The 26,721-nt window shown below is 40.3% G+C and overlaps 1 protein-coding gene across 1 annotated transcript in view; it reads right to left on the bottom strand.

Annotated features, from left to right (window-relative positions):
- The window catches only part of nrg3b (neuregulin 3b), a 149,551-nt gene that overhangs the window by 72,499 nt on the left and 50,331 nt on the right, over window positions 1-26,721 (bottom strand). The window lies entirely within an intron of this gene.

Genomic DNA, 26,721 nt, shown 5'->3' on the forward strand with positions numbered 1-26,721 from the left:
AGCTGTTATGGTTCCATGGTTTGACTTCCACAATGATTTCTTTTTTCCAATAATATAACTTCCTCAGACTACAAACGAAGAAATCATTACTTGTTGATTTCTGAAACTCGGTGGGTTAAAGGCAGTATAGCTCAGAGATCAAGTTTTTCATTACTTAGGCTCAGTAAAATTAGCATATTCTGCCTGAAGATTTGTCCAATTATGACCCTGTGCAACAGTAGTGGTATCAAGAATGTTACTGTCTGCAATAACGTGATTCAGTATTAAGTATTAGTAAATTAAATTGGAAAACAGAAATAAATTGCAAAGGTAAAGAAGTAAGGCAAGTAACAATGTTATGCTACACAGAGGGACAACACGGAGAGATGAGCCCAGTGGTGTAGCTTTAATTTGCTTCTTCTAGTCTGACACTGAGCCGCTCTCACACATAAAGAGCATGGCTGCTATGTACAAGCACTGCAATGCAGGGATCTCCACCCTGTGAAAAATGCACAGCTGTCAGACGTGTGGTCACGGCAAAGTTATAAATATTGTGCGCAAGCATGTGAAGCCTCACGCTAAAGTACGAAGCCGTTCTATCAAAATCTGTAACGCACAAGTGTACACGTACACATACAAAAACGCATGCATACATGTATACAGTGACAAAGAGATTATCACTCAGGAGCTCTTTCACTCCATCATGTAGCCCACCACTGAAAATTGGATGACTGGTGTTACGCTCAGTACCTTGCCAATACAATTGGATTACAATTGTGATGCTGGTTTTATCCTTTTATATTATGCAAACATCACTGTAGTGTGCACACATGCACTCACACACCATATTCTTCTAATTGGCATTCTGTGTCTATTTCCATCATCCTTTTTGCGTGATTCTGCCAAATCTCTGTTGTCCAATCTGCTTTGTGTGCCGCACTGCTGCCGGCCAATGGCCTTTTTTAGCTGAAGCGCTAGCGACCAATCGCACGCGGATGAAAGAAATCTTGGTAATCCGTCTGCTGTGCCACAGTGTCCAGTTCAATCTATGTTTTGTTTATGGCCATTGATCGATAAATCTGGAGCTCTTGATGTAAGGCCCGAGAGATGATGGGAGATCAGATGGAACACAAAAAGAGATATGTGGTGCTCCTGGGGCCAACCAAGACTACTCTCTCAGAGAAAAACCATTGGAAGATATCATTTAAACTACTTATTAAATTGACTCAGATCATATCTTCAGATACATTCTCTCTCTTTTTTTTTTTATTTATGAAGAAGACAGTAATATGTGCATGTTATGTATCCATTGCATACTTTGCTTTTTTTTGTTACTTAGAATAATCGTGTATCTCTTCTTATTTATCAGCCCCTGATGTATACGAAAGTAGGCCTCAAACTCACGCTGAGCCCGTCACTCACTATGCTTTAAAAGACAACAGATTACATCTTGTAATATTAATTTCACAAATTCCCAGAGTGAAATGTTCTAAAGGTTATCTATTCCAAGATGCAACTTTAATAATAGAAAATAGAACACAATGTCCTCCTGTGGTATGCACATCCGTGGTAATAACTGTCAGAGCGTTTAAAGTCCCTTGTAGGTTTTGTTCAGAGAAAAGCAGTGACCACATGTGAGAAATAACACTTTTGATATACAAATACATTCCCCGCTATGTTAGGTCAGTGGATCAGGTTTAAGCATAGGAGACAGAGCTTCTCTGACAAAAGAGAAAAGTGTTTCAGTGCTGTAAGTCTAACCATTGATATATTTACATTAGAGAAGCCAAGGTCATCCAGATACCAAACACTCTCTTAGTACCTGGATCACAAGTAATCTTATCTGTGCTCAAATGCTTCCAAAACTTTTGTTTTTTCAACGTGTCATCTTATCTTTTTCAACCAAAGAGCCGTTGTAGACAGCTTGTGCTGACCTGCCATTACTCTGTTCTTTCCTGTATAGAAAGAGGTTCTAATGGACCATCACTGCTTCACGTGTTGGGAGAGCAGAGGAGTAGGATGTGAACTACGTAAGGTCGCTATGGTACCATGACACGGCACATTGGGAATCGGTGATAATGTATCACGTCTCACTATATTTTTCATGGGGCACAAGGCTCCCACAAAACTCCAAAGCACATTATTGTGGCACCTTTTGTAGGTGTTCTCTTTCTCCAACAGTGAATGTGTCAGTTCCTCACCAAGAGGGAGGGAGAGTCTTAAATTAAACATAAAATGGCAGACGTTACTGTGCAAACCACTTCTAGAACAGCTGACCTCTGAAACTTCCTGTGGTTTTTAATACTCTGCTTATACCAGTACCCAGTGATTCATTTGAGCTTCTGCTATTCTTCAATTGGCGAAAGGTCTAGAAATAAACCACCTGTACCGAAGACCGAATCAGAAATCTGAAAAACAAAAACAAAAAAACAAAAACGTAAGCCTTAAAGGATTACCTCCACACTTTTAGCCCCATTGGCTACATCTATGAACAAGCCTTCTTCAGACATGTTTGGCCTTCAGCAACACAGACTGTCAATTTCTTATGGGTTCTCCTTTCATCATTGTGACAGGCAAGAAATAGTAAAAGATCTGGAGCATAGCGTAGCAAGCCCAAGTTGATCAAGAACATGTTGAATAAGATTCTGTTGAAATTCAACATACTTTATCAATGTACTGTCACAAATGAAGCTACTTAATAAAGCAATTAGTCTGTTGATGATGATGCCGGATGTTTTCTGTATGGTCATTTATTTACTATCAATCAACTATTTACCCAGAATATATTAGCTTTTTGCACTTTTTTCAATATATCCAGTGTGAAAAGCGTATTTGTAATCTGCAGTTATTTGAATCTTCATCTTCATCACGGACGTAATAGCTGGTAAACTGTGTGTTCCTTGCCTTTAGTTATTACTAAGATGTAGAGTCATGACTAATTAAAACAAACCTAAATGTTGCTGTGTTCATTTATCAACACTTTTAATGAAGCCTTTTCACAAAATAAAGCCCTTACAATGCAAGGCTCTAGCAAACTCTACGAAACTCATCGTGTCAGGTAGTGTAGCTGTAAAAAACATGGTAGAAAATGTGCTAATAAATGGCAGTTGCTGTGGGAGCATGATTCATCCTGGACTCCTTGAAATCATTTTCACATCTCTCACACTCCCCGTTGCACAAAGGCAATCCAGATTGCCGATTCCCTTGGTAACTTTCAGGGAATCTACAGGCTGGGGATCACAGATTTCAGATGATATTTGAGAGATCAGACTTATCTAAGAGGAATTCTGAGGCTAGTATTTCTTTACAGTCAGCACTATTGCATCACTTTCAATCGATATCTTCAAGTAGAAAAACACAACTTAACCTAAATATTTGTTTTTCTAAAAAGCAGCTTTATCTCTTAAGAGGGACATATCACCATAGGCATATCTGTTATTGTGACATAAAGGTCACAAAAGGCCAACAACAAAAGCAAGAGTAGACGCAAACTAGTGAAAAGAAAGCTTAATGTATAACAGCTGAATGCACGCTACTGTTACATTTAGAAAACATAATTGAAAAAGACACTGCTTGATATTGTAGTATGTGCTACAAGCATTTACTATATCATTTAAAAGAGACAGGTCCATATCAGTTGTAACCGTCTTTTTCAGAAAAGCAGAATTATTGTGCATCACTTCTTTTTGCCCTGTGATTGTCTTAAATGGAATAAATGGTGAATGCTCCATTTGTATTGCTGTGCTACCTCGGTTTCACAATTCCATGTTCACTTTTTAGCTCAGATACTTGATTACCTTCAGCTGTTAATTATGGTGCACCTGAAAGAGGTGGTTATGCTTTTTTGCAGTTCCAGTCCAAATCTAATTTTAAAATCCTACAGTATGCTTTCATTAAGTTGGGAAAAAAACACTGTTATGTAACACTCCTCCATCTTCTGTATTACGTCTGCACACATATTTACTGTAGACAGAGTATCCTTGGTACAGACAACACAAGAGACAATTCCATTTACAACTGTAGCATTTCCGTCTATGGCTTCCTTCTAATGTGCTCATTAGTGTTCTTGTGCTGAGCCTTATCCCCCAGGAGACTCTGGTCAGGAGAGAACTGCCTATGTTTACTGCAGCACACATCAAAGAGGGCCTTACTACGTAAAGAGAAAGTCCTAGGAGAGCCTACTGATTGCTTACCCATCATGCATCGCTGCATTTTGGACAGAACCATATTCAGAGAGATATACAGTGCAGCGGGTATGGACAACACATTGGCTCTGACAATACCATCTGTCACAAAGGTCTGGAAATGACTTAAACCTGTTTGTTTTTTCTCTCTCCCTTTATCTGAAGCAGCACTTTTACCGTTGCAGCACAAATAATGAAATTGTTAGCAGAATCCTTATTAAAACGGTATGACAAATAATTGGTCACACAGAGAAATGTGGAGGTTGGTGCAACAGCTATGTGAGATTCTTCCACCAATTAATAGTGGCTGAATTCACTATACTGCATATAACAGAAACTGCATCTTGCAAAAAGGTTGATAATTAACATGACTTTTGGCAGATTCTATTAATCAAATGTAACAAATCTGGGTGATATATCACGCCATGTGATAAAACTGCTGCCAAAGTCAATTCTTGTTTTGATTTCAACACCGTGAGAAATTTTAGTTAATGGTTAGCTCTCATGAAAGTAATTTATTCCAACTATGGCACACCACATGGCAAAACATGCTGCATACGGTTCATTATATAAGCTACAGATAAATCCACAGTGGCGTGAACTGCATACATGAATATATAAATTGAAAAAATATACATTAAGCTAATGAGCATGAATAAAAGAATTTGAAAGTTAAAGCTGTGGCCAACATATAAAAAGGGGGAGGAAATACAGAGTTCTTACACACAGTAGATATACATGGCATAACCTTGTGAGGTCTGTTTTTCAGGTGTCAGAAACCTGCTGTGCTGTAATGTACAGTACTTCTTGCATGATCATCAAGGCAACAAGGCTTGGGAGACCTTCTGTCCCTGACATGACACAAACAAATAGTAGCTGACCTGTGGGACAGTTGGTTAAAGGTGGCAGTTGCTGCCTGTAAGCAGGGTTAAAGAGCACATGGCCTTGGTCGCCATGACAGGCCAGTGATGGGCATTCGGGGGGACATTTGTCACAGTTGTCCTTCACTTCAGTCCCACTGGTGGTGGCCTTAAATCCCCAAGCTGTGACATGCCATGTATGTACTGTACATTAAATGTGTAATTATTTTGCATCCAGCATGTTCAAGCAACTATTGTCCACTATGGGTGAGCAGTTGCAGAGCACGTCAGATGTTATTCAAGTTATTCATTTCAGTTCCCTTTTTCATTGCAGGATGCTGTCAGCAGTTCAAATCACTGATTTTTGTCTTGGCCACTGTGACACTTTTGAGTCTAGTCATTATCTGAGATCATAAATATTAGATGAACTACAAAAGGTTGTGAATGTGTTCGCAGTGGCGGGCCCAAAGCAGCTGGTTAATAAAGTAGACCCCAGAAGACATCAAACATGCATTAAACCTTAAGGGAACAATTCACTCCCTAATGAAAAGTTTTAATTGTGTACATTGTCTCCCGACCCTGTGTCAGCTGAATCTTGATTAAAGTTCGGATGGCCAGCAATACGCACAACAAGTAACCCCCTGGAGTTCCTAACCCCTCCTTCTCCCAAACCAACTCCAAACAGAACATAAAGTGACCACGAAATTTCTCTCAACAACCCACGCAACATAGTGCAAGTGTTTTGCAGCCAAGATGCTGCACTTCAAGTCCAAATCGCCTCGACCAGAAGGTTCAGCTAGCGTGTTGTCTGATGTGCACTACGCCTCTGTTGGAGGTGCAATGTGTCTGCACTGTCAGGCACAACCAGTCTCCAATAGGAGAGGCTGTACAAACATCAGGGGAGCTATAGCAGACCTGACATGGGGAGGTATATAATTTGGAGAGGAAAAGCACAGGAATTCAGTGAATGGGTGTTGTGCTGAAACGGACACTTGAAGAACATTGAAATCAAATTGGAATGGAGCATGTAATCACGAACATCATTCACTTTATTAACTGACAAACTATATAAATGTGAGTAATATGATGCTGCTTGGTGCACCCTGTACCTACTGACGTTACCGCTACAGATGCCGCATAACAAAAGTACCCTTAAGAAAATACGTGAAACACAGAGTGGTGTGTGAGATTGACTGATGATGAATGACTCACATCGCCAGGTTATTATCTGTACAGATGTGTTTTTTCTGAAAATGTCTTGAGGGCTTTCGAAGATAATTTGCTTCCTCACTTGCATATTTCTGTGACTCAGTGTTGGTAATAAGCCACAGTGCCAACCAACTTCAAATGTGGATCACAACAGTGGCGCCGTCACGAGAACTTCTTTCAACCTGCAGCTGTTTTTTTGCCTCTCAAGGTCAAAATGCAATCTGTCAGATGTTGCCGACTTCCTGTTACAGATTAGAATCCGTAATTGTGTTTATAAGAATGTTCAGATACAGAACAATATTATTAGATGCAATTGCTAATTTGTCTTCACACCCCTATGCAGTAATATGGAACTAGATGGATAATTTATCCTGATTCATTGATTGTAATTTGTGGTGTAATTATCATAATACACCACCAGGAGGGATAGAGTGATACTGTGTTACTGCTTATGATCTCAAAAATGAAACAAACATGCAATTAGCTGTACTGTACGTGATGCCTGTTATTTCAGTCTTTATCAACATCTTTAAGTTTTTCCCATTTCTTATTTTTTGATAGATTTGTACATTTTAATAAGGCTTTTGTTAGCGAAGATAATCTAGTGTATACAGCAGAGTGTGGTACTCATCACATTAGCGAAACCAGTGTAGATGTCAGCCATAAACACGTGTCCATTCATTCTGAGGGACCTCATAAAAGCCGTTAACATTGGGATAAATGGCTCTGCCTCATATTCAATGGAGGATGATGCACTTTAATGTCATTATATCCATTGCTTACATAGCAGATAAGGAAGAATGACCAGCAACTGAAGAAATACATTTGAATCTACCAAATGTATATTTAATGAGTGAGGATGCTTTAGTGTTTCTGCTACAGCAATGACATTAAATTTAGATTTGGCTTTCAGAACAGGACACGCAACAAAATGAGGCACAAAGTAAAACTTGCTGGAATTTCCCTGAAATATACACACCTGGGGTGTAGCTTGAAGAAACGCTAAGTAATTCATAATTCAACACTATTTACAGATGGGACACTGCGAAACAGATGAAAAACACACAACACATGAAGACAAATGTTCAAGAAGGCATGAAAGCATTGAAAAGCACTCATGGACAGAGGGGCTTATTAATTAAAAGCAGTGGATTTGTATTTTGACATTTTGACAGGGCAAATGGTTTATATTCATATTCAAAAATATGCATGGGTATTACTTTGTTGTGACTATTCATTGAAAAAAAATAATAGTACAGCCCTCAAATGCAATCTATTCTAGATTAGAGACAACTAATAAATCCATAGTCAACTAAATTACCTATTAAATAGCACAAACATAATTAGTTTCAGTTATTTCCACAAAATAGTAATTTACAGATATGATTACAATTGTTAATTGGTGTGTGTCTGTGGCTCTGTGTGTGCACAGCATGTGTCCATCAAAATATTTTATTTATTTCCATGAAGAGTCTTTTGTTCTTCATTACAATTTACTGACAACGCTAACAAACCATTTATCAAACATGGCATATTTGGCTTGCCTGTTAGCATGCATCTAACTGTTACCACACTGTCGACGCCGCACTTGGTCTTGTCTTGGCAGTGCTTGTTCCCATCTGCCTTTTTTTTTATTTATGGCTATATTTAAAAAGATGGCATAAAATTTTAATCCTGGGGGTTCTAGAGGATTATGCTTTGCCAGCGGAAACTGGCAGACATACTGATAGGTGCAGACGGACCTGTGTCTTCATTCACTTACTGTAACATCTTCACTGACATGATAGCTGAAGCGAAGCTGATGCTGCTTCATGCTGATCAGTTGAGATGCTGCGTTATCAGTGTTATAATCACTGCACAGTTGTGTTAAAATACTTCTCTGTGAAGAAACAGCATTTTTATTTTTGCTTCCATGGGTATTCACCATGCTCCCCTCTTTATGCCCGACAAACATATTTGAATTGGAAATGACTCGGAATACTGTTTTATGCAGCACTCATCTCAAGATGCAGCTTTGCACATGCAAACAGATCAAACAGTTATGAAAAGATGGGAAGAAACGCAGAAAAAGAAAAAGTTGGGAAGCCTGTTTTGCTTCAACCACACTGTGTAAACCAATAAACACAGTAAAGTCATTTTGATCACACATTATGAAGGCTGCTTTCCTCTCTTTTTTCTTCCTGTCGGTACATTTCTCTCTTTTTAGTTAATCTAACAAGATGCAGGCAAGTAGTCACACCTGAGAGGACACCAGGAGAGGGGCAGGGTTGTGCAAAGCATGAGAACTTGACAAGAAAGACAACCAAACACCATTGGAGATCTTCCTATTTTAAAAGCCACAGCAGTCTGTTTCCTCTCCTCCGCCTCGAGGGAACGCTGAGATGTTGCAGAAACGCAACATCAACATGCATCCCCACCTCAGCAGGAATGGGAGTACGAAGAGAGGAGCTGAATGATTCACCTACGTGGACCAGAGTGGCTTCCTGTCAGCGCAGTTGATTAAAATTCCTAGGACCAAGAATGCAGGGTGTGATGTACGACGAGCAGGTGGTGTGGGTTTAATATGCATGAGCGGACAGCTCCTACATCTGCAGATTGGCAGTCACTGAGCTTGCCTGTCCGCTCCCTTGGCAGCTCTCTTGGCATATGGAGCTACTGAGGGCATACATGAGCATAGCAGGGGGGTTGGTCTTAGCACCCACTGACACAATTTATTCTTTGACTCCTGAGATCAGGTAGTTCTATTTGGTGGCTTTGGTACGTTTAAAGTAGCTACAGTAATATGACTGTATCTGCTCTGTTTTTTTATTGATCCTATACAAACAAGAAGAAACATCAAAAGGGAGAAGGATCATAGGAGCCGGTGTAAAAGTGGACTGCAATGGGGTTTAGAACCTAGGTTTACTAGAGAGAAGATGTGATGAGGCCCTACACTTTATGTTCATGAGGGCCCATTCTAAACAGTGTTTTTTTTTTTTTTTTTGGTGACTGAATGTGCACTGTGGTGGGAGGACAGGCACAGTGATGGGTGTGCCAACGGCAGTCCAGCAGTGCACTGTAATTTTTATGTCAGGGTTGTCCAAGTTCGTGTCATCTGCCACCCACCTGCAGGTCAGGAGGACACTAGAACACCACACCCGTGTTCTTTTATATAGTATTTTAATCATAATCAATTGATAGAGGAACAGTCTTAGCAAGGATTGGACGGAAGGACATGAAATGAGCACAACACATGCAACAATCTGGGGGATCAGTGCTCCATTTGAGAAGGCTGGTCAACCACTGACAAATATTGTAAATATGTATGTTTCTCAAAGTCAACTTTAACAAACTAGGGAATAATAGCCACATAACTAATCCTAAACATTCCCTGCTAAGTTTTTTATACTATGAACAGCAAATGTGTGACATTTTTACTCCCTATCCTCTTTGGCTGAGTGTGGTATGTAGTAAACAGGTAGGAGTTGTAGTTTAGACAACTCATAGCAAATGTTGACGCCACAGGTAACATCTAAAAATATGAAGTCGGCTAATGACTCTGTCCTTGATTTTATGAGGACAGTTGAGAGGTTGGAAGGGACATTTCTTGTTTTAAGTGGGAAGCTGCTGCAATCATAAGCTCTGTTTTAAACATTTTCAACAACATCGACAACAGCTAGCAATCTGTGGGGAGGCTTCCCTTTAAGCTGACCAATTATCTTTTCAGCCATCTGCAGGTACTAAGTGTTTTTCATCTGCACTCACTAATTTGAGTGATGTGCATTGTGGAAGCATGCATCACATATGCCACATCCAGGAAGTCTTGTTCAACTAGCACCAGACTTTTGCAAGCTGGTCGCACATACCTCTGTGTTGCTGTGTCCCTTTAATTGTTTGTTCAACAAAGCTCATCATTAACATGGACAACTGTGACCCACTATATTTTAAATGTTAAACCATCATGTCCTGAGTAAAATTTAAAAAGAACAAGAATACCTATAGAGCATAAAACAAAACAAACTAACAAAAATACAAATGAAAAAACAAAAGATCTTTTCTAATCCAACCAGATCAATTCAGGCTTAATAAGTGAATCTACATTAAGTACACCTGCATTGAGTCATTTAGAGCCAAATCCGTCACAATGAATGTACTAATTGGATTACATTAATGATAACTAGCTCGGCAAAACTCACAAGGGGACAACAGTTAATCCCAATTATAAATCCCACTAACTGTGCATGTTGTGGACAAAGCGAAGCCCTGATGAGTTAAACACAGCTGATTTCCCCTGTCACCCCATTTTGTTCAATATAGCCCACCATATCTTGGAGGTTGGCTCCCACCGTCTCCCTCTCACTAACAAGCACACACACAGAAATTTCTCTTTGTATAGTTTCCAGGACATTCACTAACATAACGCATTCCCTAGCCACTCATTTTAACTTTAACCATCACATAACTAAAGCCATTAACAGTATAAACCCTCAAACAACCATTCTGAGGCAAGAATTTACCTGCAGAAAGGCATGGACACACACAAAAAATCTGATTCAACTAGCTTTTGCATGATCACCCCACAGATATTAAAAGAAAAAAAAAAAGATATGAAGACGAGGGTAGAAACATGCGGCTACAGTTTGCACGTCTGTAAATGCCTGCTGCTCTCAATGGAGCAGTGGGAACAGGATTACATGCCTTTCAGTCTGATCACTCCCAGCTGAAAGACACAGCTCTGATCCAATCATGGTGACACATGCAGAAACAAGGAAAAGGTTGTGGCTTAGCCTCCCTCAGGAGCAAGCTTGTCATTAATATTACTTGACACGATGGAGAGAACGCTGCCATGACACTGATAATGTGACTATTTTAAAAGGATTTGGCAAATAACGAAAAGTAGGAGGGGACTCTGACAATAAGTTTGTGTAAGTATTATGTTAAAGGTAATGTATTATTACTACATACAGTATGTACCTACAGGCTTTACCCTGAAGCAGTGCTGCCAAACACATACTGTGGGCTTCTCCAAGTGCACGGACTGGCACTGGTACTGCACTAGGACCGGAAACATTGGCCCCTAACGCTGCATGCAGCCTCCTCTCGGCCTTCAGAGAGTGTCTGTTGTCTAATTCCAGTCAAATCAAGGACTGTTGAACATCTCACCACCTGCTGTTTATGCGTATACGAGTATGAGAGGAAAAGAGAGAGACAGTGTGTGTGTGCTCAGCGCTAATCAGAGAAAGGTGTGGTGACTATAGGTATGCTTTGTCCACAGGAGTGACCTAATTCTGTGAGATGAAGAACAACTGCAGGACACACACACAGAGAGGGAGAGAGAGACAAAAGTTAATTCCGTGTGAGTTTCCTACACCTATTTCCTCTTCCATTATTTCAGCATGGGTACATACTGAGCAGTGATAACAATGTGGCCTGTTAATTGGATGGCTTCAGAATGGCCAACATAGGGATTTGATTTTAATGCAAGTCAACCAGCATGAGTCCACGAAGTGATTAATGGTGTGGATTTCAACTCGTCGTTGGCTGTAAAAATACCTGCTAAACATATTGCCCCCCCCCTCCCAAAAAATATTCTTCTCCATTCTCCTCTATGGCCTCCATCAAAGGACGCACGAAAACATTAAACCTGACGGACAAAAATGTTGTGCGTGAATGATGATGGCTGTGTTTTCAGAGAGCGGTTCTCTCCGGTGCATAGCATTCCCTAACAGACATATTAATCAAAGAAGTTTCGCTTAGAGCCATTTGGGGATGAATACAATTCAGTCCTCTCATTCCTCCATGCCTGCAATGTTGCCTCTGCTTGATGTGTCACATTCAGTGAATGCCACAGGTAAATATATTTTACCACCTGGACGTCTGTCTCCAAATTACAGCAAAAGACTTTCTCTGGAGGAAACAAAGGTAAAGAATTGCGTCTTGGTGGGCAAACTGTTAAAAGCTGTTATTTCTGCATGCTTTTTTATATTTTTTTTTTGTTGCATTGTTGAGTTTGGCACATTAGAAGCAGAAGATACTGCAGGTTGCTCAAAGCTGAGAACAGAAAACTCCCAAGCTGAAGCTCAAGATAAAGTGCTTTGAATAGCAAACAAACAGGGCTTTAGTGGAGAGTGGCTGGGGATGAATCAACGCAGGAAATGACAGCGAATTGTGCCGACAATTGCTCCTGACATTCATGGTCACCTTAAACCGTGACGATGTGAAAGAAAAATGTTTCATCATTGCAGAGTGAAAAACAAACAGTATACCAAACTGATGCCACTATTTATGAATTTTATAATGCGACTTGAGAAAGATTATGAACACTATAAGTTACAATGCTACAGATAAAATCATTCACTACAATTTACAATTTTAGTATCTGCTGCTGATAAAAATTAGCCATAAATAAGCCATATTGCCTTAATTGTGCTATAATTAATAAATTATTATGCAGGTGCGCGCTATAGTATTATAAAAAAAATATAAAATTTAATATATTGTAGAATATTTTTAGGTTAAAACCTTTGGCATCGAAAAAATGCTGGATTTACGAGAACAAAGCACATTATGTTTACATGTAATTAATATTATGACAATTCACACAGCATATTATTCAGGTAAATGCTCAAGCTGCAAATAGCAATCTCACATTGTCACCTATTGACAAATAGGCAGGAAGCAGAGCTTAAGAAATGACAAATGGCGCAGCACACCTTAATCTAGTTATACCACAACAGCAGCTGATATTACCGCCCTCACTGCAATGTAAAGTGGCAGCTCACTGATCTTTCCTTTGTGCCTCCAGACCAAAAACAACCATTGTCATGGAAAAAATGCCCATTCAGAAATACAAGCTCCCATAAATAAGCTGTCGAAACTGATGTTGATGTTAGTTAATGGTTAATGTGGCCTTTTTGGCGTTACAGGACGACTGCTCCGCTGTGACATGCCAACCAGCCTGCAGTCTTTATTCTTGTCAGATGGGTGGGTGTTTTAGCAAAAATTGGAAACTTCTGCCACAACCTCAGCTTGTCATGTTTACTGTTTTCATTCCCGCGGAAGGAAAGGTCAAGCACGACCCTGCTATGTTCAGATTATGGGTATGGCTGTACACTCGCCAGGACTGCAATCACTTTCAAAGATGACGTTGATGTTTTATTTACTGGCTCACTACTGCTGATGGGTGGTGGAGGACAAAACTGGACATAAAACCAAGCTGTGAGAGTAAAAAGACATTACTTTTTGCCTCTGCTTTGACACAATTGAGCATAATTGAACATCTTTTCCAGGCTCCTACAGATCAGCACTGTCCTCGTGCTCAATCAATCCTCGTATTTCAATTGTCCAAATTCTGAGTGGTTCGTTTTCAGTGGCATTAGAGAAGTTGATATTTGTAGCATATAAAGCTGAGAGAACATTTAGTAAGCAGGCAGGGGATTAGTGTCTTGCTTTGAGAGGACATAGACACATCGGCTGTTCCAGTAATTGACCTGTTGATCCTGTGGGACACTTTGACCACCAGCAAATTATTTAGTTCTTTATGTGTACTCGCCTTTATTTAAAGTGCTTCTGGGATAGTGCTTCTTGTAGTAATTAGGTATTATTCACATCTTTTATTGTGATCACATAAAGCACATAGTTAATGCAGATTGGGTTTTAAGGTTCACATTGAAGAACGAAGGAAGAAAGTTGCCAATATTGAATTTCACTTGCTTATACTTACTATATACAGCGATGTCCTTACATAGTGTAGATCTGTTTGCACAACATATAGGTCTCCACAGCAGGAATTGTATCTCAGAAAATATGTGCGTGGTCTTGAAGCTGTCCCTGTTGATCTTAAAGTGATTCTCTTTAAAGTGTCAACCGATGGTGCTTACTATGACAGCCATCCAGAGCAAAGCATAAGACAGAGAAGCTAGTAAAGGATTTGTAGCAAAGCCAATGACACCTGTCACCACAAAGCTTGAGAAAGAGGTGATGGCACACATAAATAACAAACTGCTCAGACTGACTGAACTGATAACATGGAAACATTATAAGACAGAGGGCAGAATAGACTGTTATGGTTAGGAGGCTCAGGCTGTTCGCTGCGTATGCAACACTAGAGTCTGTCAATCACTGGCAAGCTGGGTCCCCTTCTCGGCAGTCATGTACTAAGGATCGAGCATGAAATTGAAAACCATAGGAACAGTTTCCAAACTGTGGGGAAACATTTGACATACTGTAGGTAGGATTGCTGAACTGTAGAAAACAGCTGGACAAGAGTATTGTAACCTTAGTATTCTGAAAAACAGCCTGGATATGTCACAGGTTTCCACAATGTACGCCTCAATATTCAAAATACATACAGGGTATATTAGGTGCTCATTTGTGTTGACAGCAATCAGGACTGTGTAATGGTTCCAATCCAAACAGTCTCACAGACTCAGCCAATTAACAGGGTGCCGAGACAGGATGCTTTCACTGCCCTCATGAACTATTCAAGATATTTTTCTCTGCTCTAAATTTTCGCCCAATTTATCTGTACAGCAGCTGGTGGCACAAAACTCAAGTAGCTTCTGCTATGCCAGAAAACATATTATATTAAATACATTTTGATTTCAGGCACATGTTCTTTTTACCTCAGGAAAATTCTTGGGCAGTTTGCTCTATGCTGACTTACAGGTCACAGTACAAATTACTTGAAGTGCCCAAGATTATTTTATCTTATTCAGTTTTTACTTGCTTCATGTTTGTAGCTTGACAAAATATTGTGAGAGTGCTACACGACAGGTTCTGTAGCAACACACTGCAAATTACATATACTGTATAGGGCTAACTAATCAGGCACTAGAGTAACAAGCTCACAAGCTGTACTTGAAATTGTCAGTCTGATGCAACACTCACAGCATGCTTCCAGATGATGTGTATTACTTTAACCACTGGTTGGTTTCAAAATGAAACGCTGCTAATGTTGAGTATGTACACTGTTCAGCAGTAGCAATCCACTCGTGCACACACGAATGTGCAAGAATGGCTGTGAATCAGCAGAATAATTCCTACATCCTGCTTATGACTTTTGTTGCAAATCAACACATATCTGTCAGAGCTACATGCAGTTTCTAAATCACACAGAATACACCCTACAGTCAGGCTGTGTGTAGCTTTAAGTGAACCAGGACCTAGTGCGTACACACACAGAGAGCAGCCTGGCCCTCTGCAGCCATCAATTCACAGCAGTGAAGCTGACTGCAGCCTTCCCCCTCTCTCTCTCTCTCTCTCTCTCTCTCTCTCTCTCTCTCTCTTCCCTTGTACCAGAATTAATTTCTCCCCAGAGCTGATAGGCTACGCTCTACTGCAGCCAATCCATATAATTAGGCCGTCAGCAATGTAAACCCCTGGCTCAGACTTCAAGTCCATTTCAATATTAGGTGCAGACATGACAATGGCTTCATCAAATGTGAGTTTTTCTTGCATTAATTTGATAAATTGTTGTTTCTTCTGTTGCCCTCTATGTGGCTTATCACTACACACAACTGCCTGTTATTTTCATTCTGTTACACTAGATCTTCTTTTGGAGCTAATGGGAAATACTGCACACAACAACGTGTCTTGTCTTCCTTTGGGTTTTATGATGCATTTACTGTAGTTTCTCATTACTAATGAAGCACTTGTAAGTGCTTAATGGGCAGTTAATATTAGCGGATACTGGGACCAAGGTGTCCGCCCTCCCCACTTTCTCCCACCCCTTACTCAGCTCTGTTAAGTAAGTATTTTTCTTCCCAGAGCCAATTATGTAGGGTTTTGACGGCTGATCTCACTCCATATGGCGACAGCTCTGTTAATCGCCACCTCCCAGAGAACTGCTGCATGACAGCCTGCGTGTCAAAATCACCATCAAAACGTTGAGGCGTGGAAAAGGGGAGGGTGGGAGATGAATGCAATGCGTGTCTGTGTGTTGTTGTTTTTATTTTGGGGGATGGGGGGGGGGAGTGAGGCGGACAGCGAGAAGAAGGAAAAATTAGCCAGAGAAAACAAAGTCAATGAGGCATGAAGGAGGCTTCCCTCTCCTGTGTTTGGTAGAGGTAGTCATGCCTTCCCTTTCACTGTTACCACCGCTCCAAGGGGACGGGGAGGAAACGGCAGCTTGAGTTGGGTGTATGAGGATGCTGGTGGAAGAACAGTGGGGCTGTAACACAACTCTGCATGTTTACTCGTTTTTGGTTGTGGTTGTTGACTGAGGCAACACTTCACAGCACAGGCTTCCAGTCCTCTGCCTGCTTGTTTAAACAGACATTAACTTGTAGCACGCATTTGCATTTCCCCAGCCAAAGTGGATCTCCTTGGATTGAAAATGACCTTTGGGATAAAGTGTCAAGAGGCCGTGCTGTACACATACTACAATAGCAAGGTTTGAAGATATTACAATCACAATGAATTGCTTTGTGCATTGACTGATTACCACTGGGAAAGTGGGAAATAGCCTGTGCCATCGTGAATCCCCTTGTTACACATATTTACTTGTAGAAATTTATAATAATAGCTACGGGATCCTTGGTGGACAAAATACACACAGACACATCCATTTGCTGTAAAAGAGATAACGCATCTACAAATGACAAACAAAACAATGTTTAATCAAAGATTAACATAACAATTGGCGGCAGTCATTTATAAAGGACACAAAATGAAACCGATTATTTCTTGGCTTCTCCTGTGTTTCCTAGGAAAAAAAGTAAATGTCTAATATATTTCTTTCAGTTGTGTTTGTCTGTTAGCTCAACAGAAAGTCAAATAGTTGAGTTCCCTCTATATATAAAACAATGATGGTAATTCACCTTCTTTCTAATCACCTTTACTGTTTTTGATAAGTGTAATCTTTAGTGACAGCTGGGAAAATACAAGCTTAATTATATCTGCTGGGACAGCTGGTTAACATTGTTCTACGTTTCAACTGGCAGGTAATTTAGGGAAGAATCTTATATATAAATATATATATATATATATATATTTCTCACCTTTCTGTGTGTGTGTGTCAATACACACACTCCAGGATAATCTCTAAGGAACTAAATGTTCATGAATATCAATGTTCATGAGTGCACCATCAGGAGAACACTGATCAACAATGGTGTACATGACCGAGTTGCAAAGGGGAAAAACACTACAGTCCAAAGATATTGCTGCCCATCTGCATTCTGCTCAAGGCCATATAGCAAAGCCAGGAGGCGACTGGAAGAATGTTGTGTGGACAGAAACGACCAAAGTGGAATTTGCAGGGTGAATGAGAAGCTTTAGGTTTGATGATGACCAGCAATGCGTGTGCAACATGGTGATCTCCAACTCAGTCTCCAGAAAATCACATTCCTATGCAACTAAATTACAACTGTGACATTTTTGCAGCAAACGTAATCCTATATTAATAATGTAGTGATGCAACAGATTTTTTTGTATGAATAAAGTGTCATGTCTATTAACAAAAAGCAGCTTGCATGGAGGCAGTTGGAGGTAGTTGGGGACACCGGCACACTCAACACAGCGTCTTCACATTTTGCCAGTTGCTTCTGGCGCTTTCCATGTTTAGTTTGTTTAAATATTAAAAAAAACATGAAATTCTCTGAACTATGTCCAGCATAACCTTTTTGATCCCATGAGTGAAGCTTAACAAGAAAAAAAAAAAAAAAAAGCAAGTGCTGCTCACTGATGTGAACATTTCGAATGCTAGGTAAGCAAAAATGCGTGACACAGTTTAGTCAGTGTGCACTGAGGGTTAAAAGCCTGACTGAGTCACTATGGCTCATGTCAGAAGGCCTCAGACTTTGCCACCTCACACGACACACATGCCTAAGGTCAGTGTCACTGCCCTGCCAAGTGCTGACCTTTGATCAGTTGGAGAAGCGCTAAAAACTGCCCAAAGGTATCTTTGGGTATATGTTAGAATCGTGGAAGGAAGGGACAACAGCCTCCAACCATCTTAGCAAGATTTTCCTAGACTGTAAGAACATTAATACGCCGCGTCAACACACAGCACTCTAAGGCGAGCAACATGAGTCTAATGCCAAACCTTTGGAGGAAGTGCAGACATCCGATTAAACAAATACAATACATAGGAATACAATTTAATTTCATTCAGCCGCCTGGGTGTGGAAAATACTCAAATTCGGTGAGTTACAGTTTTGGCCACGGTAATATCAAGAGTTCTGTCACATCCTATGCATATTGCAAAAACATTTCCTTTGATGCCTCTAAGCTGCTTTGAATTTTACAAAGGCAAATGGTGCATGGTGTCAAGATTAAGGTACTGTAGCTATGGTGCAGATAACATTTCTTTTCTGAAATTGGATTTCCTTAAGAACAGATACGCTTTAATCACTGGACTCCAGCACTGTTGTGCTTAAACTACTTTATTAAAAAATACTGACCCCTAAACAGGGACTGCTGGCAGGAAACAGAGAGGTATCTATTACGTATCAGATGTTGTTTGAATTCCCATTGCAACCATGAGCGAGCCAACTGATATCCCCTTTTCTGCCATAAGAAACAAGGTACAATACTGCCTCACCACGCGAAGATACTGTACAAAGGATATTCATTCACAATTGTGCACTTTTATCTCGCTTGGATTGTGTATTAAATTTAGCCCTCTGACCTTAACATTATCTTAAATGATTTCCTTGTATTATCTTACTAGAAAAGCTGTAAAGGATGCTCCTTCCACTCCAATGAGCATTAAAATGTTTGGCAAAGGGTCTGAAATCTCATGAACTCATTTATTTCGGGGAGAAAAAAAAAGGCCAACAACAATTAACAGGAATGAAGCATCGTCTAAATTATGTTTGAAAGAGCCTGGCTTATATTAAGTAGTACAGTTCAGCGTCATGCCAGGTTGTAAATACAATAACCAGATCTCCCTCATCTCTCATGCTAATTATTGTTTGTGCTTCAAAGTGTTCTGCTTTCGCTGTTTACTGCTGCTGACTAGACACCAATCAAGCTCAACTCTCCTGTGCTGCAATCAGAAGCCTGTCTTGACCAATCAAAATGCCTTGTTGTTTACGCTGAAGTGGTGTGGGTAGCAAAAGTCAGCATTTCCTGCTGTGAGAGTTATTTTTAGAGTCCACTGGAGAAAAAAAAAAAAGACCAGAAAAATGCATGTGATATTACATTTCCGACTCGCATGAAGAGTGGGGGTGGTGGGGTGGGGATATTGATGTGCAAGAGAGGCACGGGGAGCAAGGCAGAGAAAATGGAGAGAAAAAAGCAGAGATGAGAGAAAGAAAGCAAGAGGGAGAGACAGTCACACTTGGTTTGACTCATCTCTGGGCGTATCATCTGGCTTGCAGGGGGAAAATTACTGTACCAGTCCCCCAAGGGCCGGAGTGACTTCCTTAACCACTTTAATAAACTGGAAGAGTGTGATTGCCCAGACAGTGCTGCTGTCAGCGTGTTAATTAGACACAGTGCTTTATCAGAGCTGGCCACTCATGAACCGACCAAGCATATTACCATAAATGGTTTACTATCAGCCTGCAAACTTTAAGCATACAGTATAATCTACAGTCACTGTCGTTGGGATAAACTATATGTTACTGGCTGCATGAAAAAAGTTCAAATCATAATATCTAATCAAGCTCAGCTCAGCTGGTGGCTTATTAAACAATAAATAAACATGCAGTATCAAAACTGCATTTGTTTTCAAGAATGCATTTCAAATTAAATGTAGTCTTTGAAACGCTTCATATTTTGCTCTCCTCATTTCCAAAGCAGCGCTCATCCTCATTATCCAGAGAATCCCAATTACATGTGCACAAACTCTGTTTACTGTTTGCTCGTGCTTTCTCACCTACAATTTTGGTGATGTTTTTTTTTTTCTTCTTCTTCTCCACATCTGCTTATCAGCATATGTTTAATCCTCAAATTATCACTTTTCTAATTTAAAACTGTAGTTCAGAATTTTAGTAAGTAGTACACCACATGAAGGGAGTTTATTTTATTTTTACTGATCAGCTAGTCCTGTTTACATCTAGTAAAACTTTTGCAAAATGTAAATGAATGTACATGTATGGGTGTAGTTAACACTAAATTTGGCATCTAAACAGAAGGATGCAATAAAACCCAATAGCTGCACGGTGATTTCTTCAGTTTGACACATTTGAAATCACACCATACAGTATGTCAACACAGCTCGCAGCTACTTCATATTGTAGCTGATACATTCATCCTCTTCAAGCACAAGAATATACAGTACAATAGGAGGGGGATGGTGTCTGTGGTGAGCAACAGCAACAGTGTTTACTCACCCTGAAGACAGTAGATATAATAATCACCTCTAGCCCAAGTTTTTTACAAAAATGAAACTAGGCTATTGAATAATTCATGAGTTGAGTGTGTGTCACCAACTCAGCATTTAGCTTGAGGAAACTGTGGGCAAACTCGGAGAGGGATACTATTGTTCCCCTTTCATCTCTTCTGTGTAACTCAGCACTTCGTATATTTAAAATTCACATCTTCATAATGAGAGGAGAAAAAAAAGGCGGCATCTTTCCCCAAGGATATGTGTTTCACTTGGAATCTGCATGTAACCGACATAACAACAAATGTCTAAAAAAAAAAAACAACAAAAAAACAACAGCTATAGTGTTACTTTTAAATATATCTGAGAGAAATGAGAGCTAGTTGATGTTCAGAAGATGTTTGACTGTGCAACCATCCTAGAGCTGCGAGAAACAATAAAGGTGCTTTAATGCTGTCGCTGTTTCTTTTATAAAATGAAACCACCTACATGGTATTATTTATGATCAGCGTTTTCCTGCAACAGCCATGTAGTCATTCGGAAATGAACTCTCTGTACAGTAGTTTTCGACCCTGTGGTTGCACTTATTATTGACTGATCCTCCTCTGTTTTATTTCTGACAAGCTAGCTCCTCAAAGAGTATTTGCTGCCCCTATAATTCTGGGACCTGTAGTGTTAAACTCTACCTGTTGTAACCATGGTAACCGAAACCGTCGCCAAGTCAACCCGGGAATGAAATCTAAAGCATTAAAGCTTTAATAGTACGTATTACTGTAATTATGCTACAAATATTAATAAGGAGCTGCGTGTTGCCTTTTCCAACTTTCACAAAGCAGCAGTTTTTTTTATATGTGCTGATGAATGTGTGCCTTTGTGTAATTGCTCGACAAAATTAGACACCGTAGGCTGCACCTTTAGGTCCCTAAGAGAAAGAGTCTGGAGCTATAGTTGCAGAGTGTAGCTATGAGACAAAACACACAAGTGGCCTGGGAAATGAAAGGGAAAATGAATCCCGCTGAAGTGAGGAGTGTAGGTAGACGGGGTGGGTGCACAGGGCATGTCTTAATCTATTTCCAGAGGCTTTTGCCTGACTGCTTGCCTTTCAGCCCATTATTTTCCATGCTGTGGGTGAAAATGAAAGATAACAGGTCATGAGCAAGAGATTGGTAGGAAGGCAAATGAGCATCTACCCCATCCTCAACTGAAATATGCTCCAATAAACATGTTGTATGCAAAGGGAGGGAAATCTTAAAAGAACGGAAATGAATACGTTGTAAATCTTATACTGTGATGATTTGAAAATGAGTTTTATTTCAAACGAAGCCGAGAAAGAACGCGGCTGTGATAGACAGAGCATTTCAAAGCCTGTCATCCATCTCCCTTATATTTCCGTCATGACTGTTCAGCTCCTGTTAAACCGTTTTCCAAGCAACAAAATATGGAATCATATATCCTAGTTTAGAGTCAACATAAATAATTTTAAGCAAAAATGCAAAACAGCACAACGTTATATTGAAACAATAAGACAATGACTAATGGTACAATAAAGCAAGTGCTAACACTGACTCAGGGCATGTATACCACAAAATGAAAACTGTGAGAAGTTCAACAGAGTTTCAGAAGCACAGGAATGCTACACACATTAGGTGATAACCAGATTCGAGAATACGAACCGAAGCTAGTGCTTGTGTATTTGTGGAAGCATTTTCTGAGGCTCAGAGAAAGCAAACTGGTCCAGAATAGGAGGACATCCTCACAGTTTGAGTGGAGCTATGTGCTTGAGGTTGCGGTGTCGCCTAAGACACATGGCTGTTTATTTTTCTACCAGACTCAACGGTCTTAAGCAGTGTTTGGAATTTTTTCTCACCCAGAAAAGAGGGGCTTCCCGTTTGTTAACATCGTCCAAGTCACAGCAAATTGATTATTGGGCGACCAGCAAACTTTTAGCGCTCTTAAGCCATCCTCCCCGCTTTGCTGCTCCTTTGTTCTGAAATCTCGTGTTTGCCGTAAGATGTTGTCTAAGCCGCTTCACAAACAACACAAGTACACCTAGAAACGCCAGGTGGATGTCTCTCCAATGAGCACAGGTCAAGAGGTGGTGAGCGAAGAGTGGACTAATGGGTCAGAGAGGTGCATGAACTCAATTAACCCTTCTTTAAATGTGGCCGTGTCTCAGTAGGTGCCGGCAAATGAGCTACGGAGATGCAAAGTGATTTGATTAGGTGTGAAGCAGACGGTAAAGTCTGGAGGGAAACAGTTATTCTATAGCTCCAGAGTACAGCGAGTACTTGACTTTTTCCTTTTAGCTGAGTGTTTTATTTTATTGGTGCAGAATAAGAGACTGAAAGAACCAGAAGCAAAGCTCCTGTGGCCTTGGATTTGTGAAGAATGAGCTGATGACTGATTCTTTCTGAGTTCCCGAACTCTTTAAAGTGTAGTTTAGGCATAGGCCACTTTGATATTTACTGTATTATGTTCAAACCTGTTTTGTAATGCTGAATATTATTATGGTTATGTAAGGCATATGGGGACATGTGTAATAGTATTTCCAGCATAGAATTGAAGAGAATACTTCTGACAACAGTAGCTATGGGTATGTTAAATAAATCAACTTGAACCTACAAACTAACCCAATGACATTCCTTACATAAGAGAACCGAGTCATATGATCTTCAACAAGGTGCACAAAGAAGTTAGGCGGATTTTAAAGGCGCGCTTAGACCTGTGTTAAAGACAATAATAATTGAATTTGTTTGATAGAGCGAACTACATTACAGTACAGTGCATTTTGTCTGCAAGACACTCCTCCAAGCAAAAGATTCATTTGGGTAAATCTCACACTCTATTACAGTTTCTGAAAAGACAAAAGGCATTATCATCAGTATGCAGGCATAAAATGTATTGCAGGGACGTGGGCTGTGATGAGCTTCACTAATTAATGAAGTGTGATGGCAGCAACACTCAGAAATATATGACAGTCTGCTTTCATGACTGATCTTACACAATTTCAAGACACTTACGATCGAGACGCTTTAGGGAAACAGTCAGATGTCAGACCCCGTCTTTTGTCTGCAAATGGAGTCACATGACCTTTCCATAATCTATGCAAAAATGTCCTTCACAACATAATCAAACAATCAAGTAGTAATTAAAATACATGACAATGGCAAGACCAAGCTTTGTCTTTACAGCCCCTTAAACCAACATCAAGCTCAATGCTCCATGAAACAATAACCCACTCTTCAATACCTAATCAGTCATAAACATTAATTGTGGCATCTTTCATTTGACATAAACTGTAATTGAGCATAGAAATTAGTTTATGCTAAGGGCTTGAAAGTGCAGGTTTTTCTGAGGGGGGACTGTTCTCGGTTTGTGCTGTCACATCCATGAAGATGTAAGGATGAAGAAAACGCGGGGACCCTTCTGGTTTCAGATTAGCGTCATTGTTTTCTTTGATTGGCTGAGTGACAGAACCCGCAGTTGCTCGTCACAGCAGCCTGGCCGGCTGCCCTGCATGCGAGCTGCTGTGCCTGCCCTTTCAAATCTGAAAGTGTCTCTCCCCAGCGCTCCCGCACTTTTCTCAAGTGAGATCGCTGCTCGCGGGGTGGGTGAATGAGACACGATCTCACTCTGGTAGGTGATGACATTGACAGGAGCAGCCAGTCACTTTGAGTTGTTTAAACAGAGTTGAGGCGCAGGCTATCTATGGCTAGAGGTGGCGGCTGGGAGCGAGAGGTTGATGATCCTCCGGACTAGTGAGAACAAACATGTCCACTTATGGCCTGATGATACGATGTGATGTCTCTTCTGGCCATGTGGACAGAACATGCAGAGCCATGACCTGGATTCATATCCCCAAAGAGCACTGCTGTGTTTATCATGTCTGGCAATTGTCTGCATACTCATATTCGTCAAAACTATATTTGCTTATACTTACTGCTGCCAACATTTCCCTTGATTTAAAAAGACTCGCAGTTTGAAAATATTTTAATTTCAGATTTTTGCTATAGGGCATAAAAATGAACACTTACTCCCCAAAAAGAATGGTACCTCTTTCCTATTCAATTTCAATTAATTCTTATGTATGGTCAGATGTAAAAATATTTAAATTTTAATCAAAGTAATAGGGCTTCAAGAGAACAAAGTCTATGTTGATGGCTGCAGGCGAACTAGAAATATCCTTAAGATAAAACAAAAGTCAGATCCTGTATTTGAAGTATAATATCTCTTCTTCAAATGATTAAAAATACATTTTATTAGCCTTGTAAATGGCTACATAGGTGTGCTGTTAACCTTCTAGCTCTTAATATTAATTCAAAGCAGCGAAATACAGACCAGTGCAATACTCATGAATTATATTCCCTGGTGTACCACAAATAATGATTCTGCTGTAGGTAGAGAAAATACACAGGGTCTCACTTTTAAGAGATGCAGCTCATTTGTTTTTACCGTGACAAAAAAAAACAAACGAAAATGCTGTTTCTTAACAGAGCATTACTGAGAGACTGCACATGGGTGTATGATTTCTTCTGGTCTTAGCGACTTACTGTAGAGAGGCTTGTTTCTATCCTGAGGATCAGATGGAAAGCAGTCGATGCTGGGTTGGCATGATTTCGAAACTGGAGAGTAATCATAATCCTGAGGGCTAATAAAAGGGGGACAAATTTGAGGAGCACAGCCTGGGATGGGATGTGAAATGCATTTGGACCAACCAGAGAGAGTGTTCTTTCGCAGAGCTATTTTTAACCATGACGTCTAATGGTGAGCAGGGGGTAGCGTTCCTTTGTTACGGTGCTCGGGCTTTTTGACTCGAGTCAGCACCTCTGTTTCAGATCACATGGATTAGAGGCCAAGAATGAACAATGTGCGCCGGGCTCTGGCACAGACAAGTGTCAGTACTGCCAGCACACTTCATCCATCCATGCTGGCAGCCCGTCCATCGTTCACACTCCTGCAGTGGGCCCCCACCTTCCAAAAACATCACCAAAGAAGAGATTACTTTTGGAAACAGGACACTACAACCAATGCCATAGGACACCTGACTACACCGAGCATTAAAATACACAAACACACCACTGTGGCTTCACACTTCAGCACCTTAGTCAGCGCTCTGCTTTTCTGGTCACTTGTTTCATTCTGTTTATGAGTCTACTGGCACCATAAGTCCCATTCATGGAAAAGTTCTGACAGCGCTTTTCCACCTAGCCAGTGTACTCGAACCAATAGCCACTTCAGGCCTCACTGTTCGAGGGTGAAGTGTCACTTGACTACTTTGAGCATCCATTGTCTATTATTTTTCCCCCTCTCTCTGGTTTTTGCTGCAATTTTTAATGGAATCAACACAAAGGTTTTCATGCATGCAAGTCAAATTAGCGCACAATCTCTCCAACTTTATTTCACAATTACCATCTCCTTCACATCAGTACTACAGTATATAATTTGGTGCCTACATTGCCCGCGTGTTCCCCTGTGTTCTAATTATCTGCCGGTTATAGGATGCAATTCTGCTGCTCAGCGCCAAGCAAATTCACTGATCATGTAGTAAATACAGACAACTTTGCTTTTGATACCAAAGAGGGGTGTGTTCTGTGGTTGTGGCATGCAGAAATACACTGTCCGTCCAAAACAAAAGTCACACACTTTAATATTTTGTAGGACCGCCTTTAGCTTTGCAGCACAAAATGCATTTAAAGTGGCATCGTTTCAATAAGCTTCCTTCAAGATCTTGTATTAATGATTGGAGATGCCCGTGTCATCAGAAGAAAAAATCCATTGATGGAATAACCTGGTCATTCAGGTAGTCAGCTGACCTCATTCTTTGGACACATAACATTGCTGAACCTAGACCTGACCAACTGCAGCAACCCCAGATCATAGCACTGCCCCCACTTGTACAGTAGGCATTAGGCATGATGGGTGCATCACCTCAGCAGCCTCTCTACTTATTTTCTCCTCCCAATTATAGTAGTTTCAACTGTCTCCTTAGATGTAATTTGACCCTCCTGAAACAGATTAACATCTTCTTCACGAGCATAGGATGTGTCTTCAGACAGGGTTGTTTAAGAAATGAGAAGCTACTCACTGTTCACATCAGTTAGGGGTAAATTAGTTTTTGCCTGCTGAAACATAATTATTTATGCAGTAATTATCCAATGGGAGGCTCCTACCTATTTGCTTAGTTAAATCCAGATGGTGAGTTTTTTGTGTGTATTTTGGCAACTTTTTCTTGACC

This window comes from Anabas testudineus, chromosome 19, assembly GCF_900324465.2.
Source record: "Anabas testudineus chromosome 19, fAnaTes1.2, whole genome shotgun sequence".
Classification (NCBI taxonomy): Eukaryota; Metazoa; Chordata; class Actinopteri; order Anabantiformes; family Anabantidae; genus Anabas; species Anabas testudineus.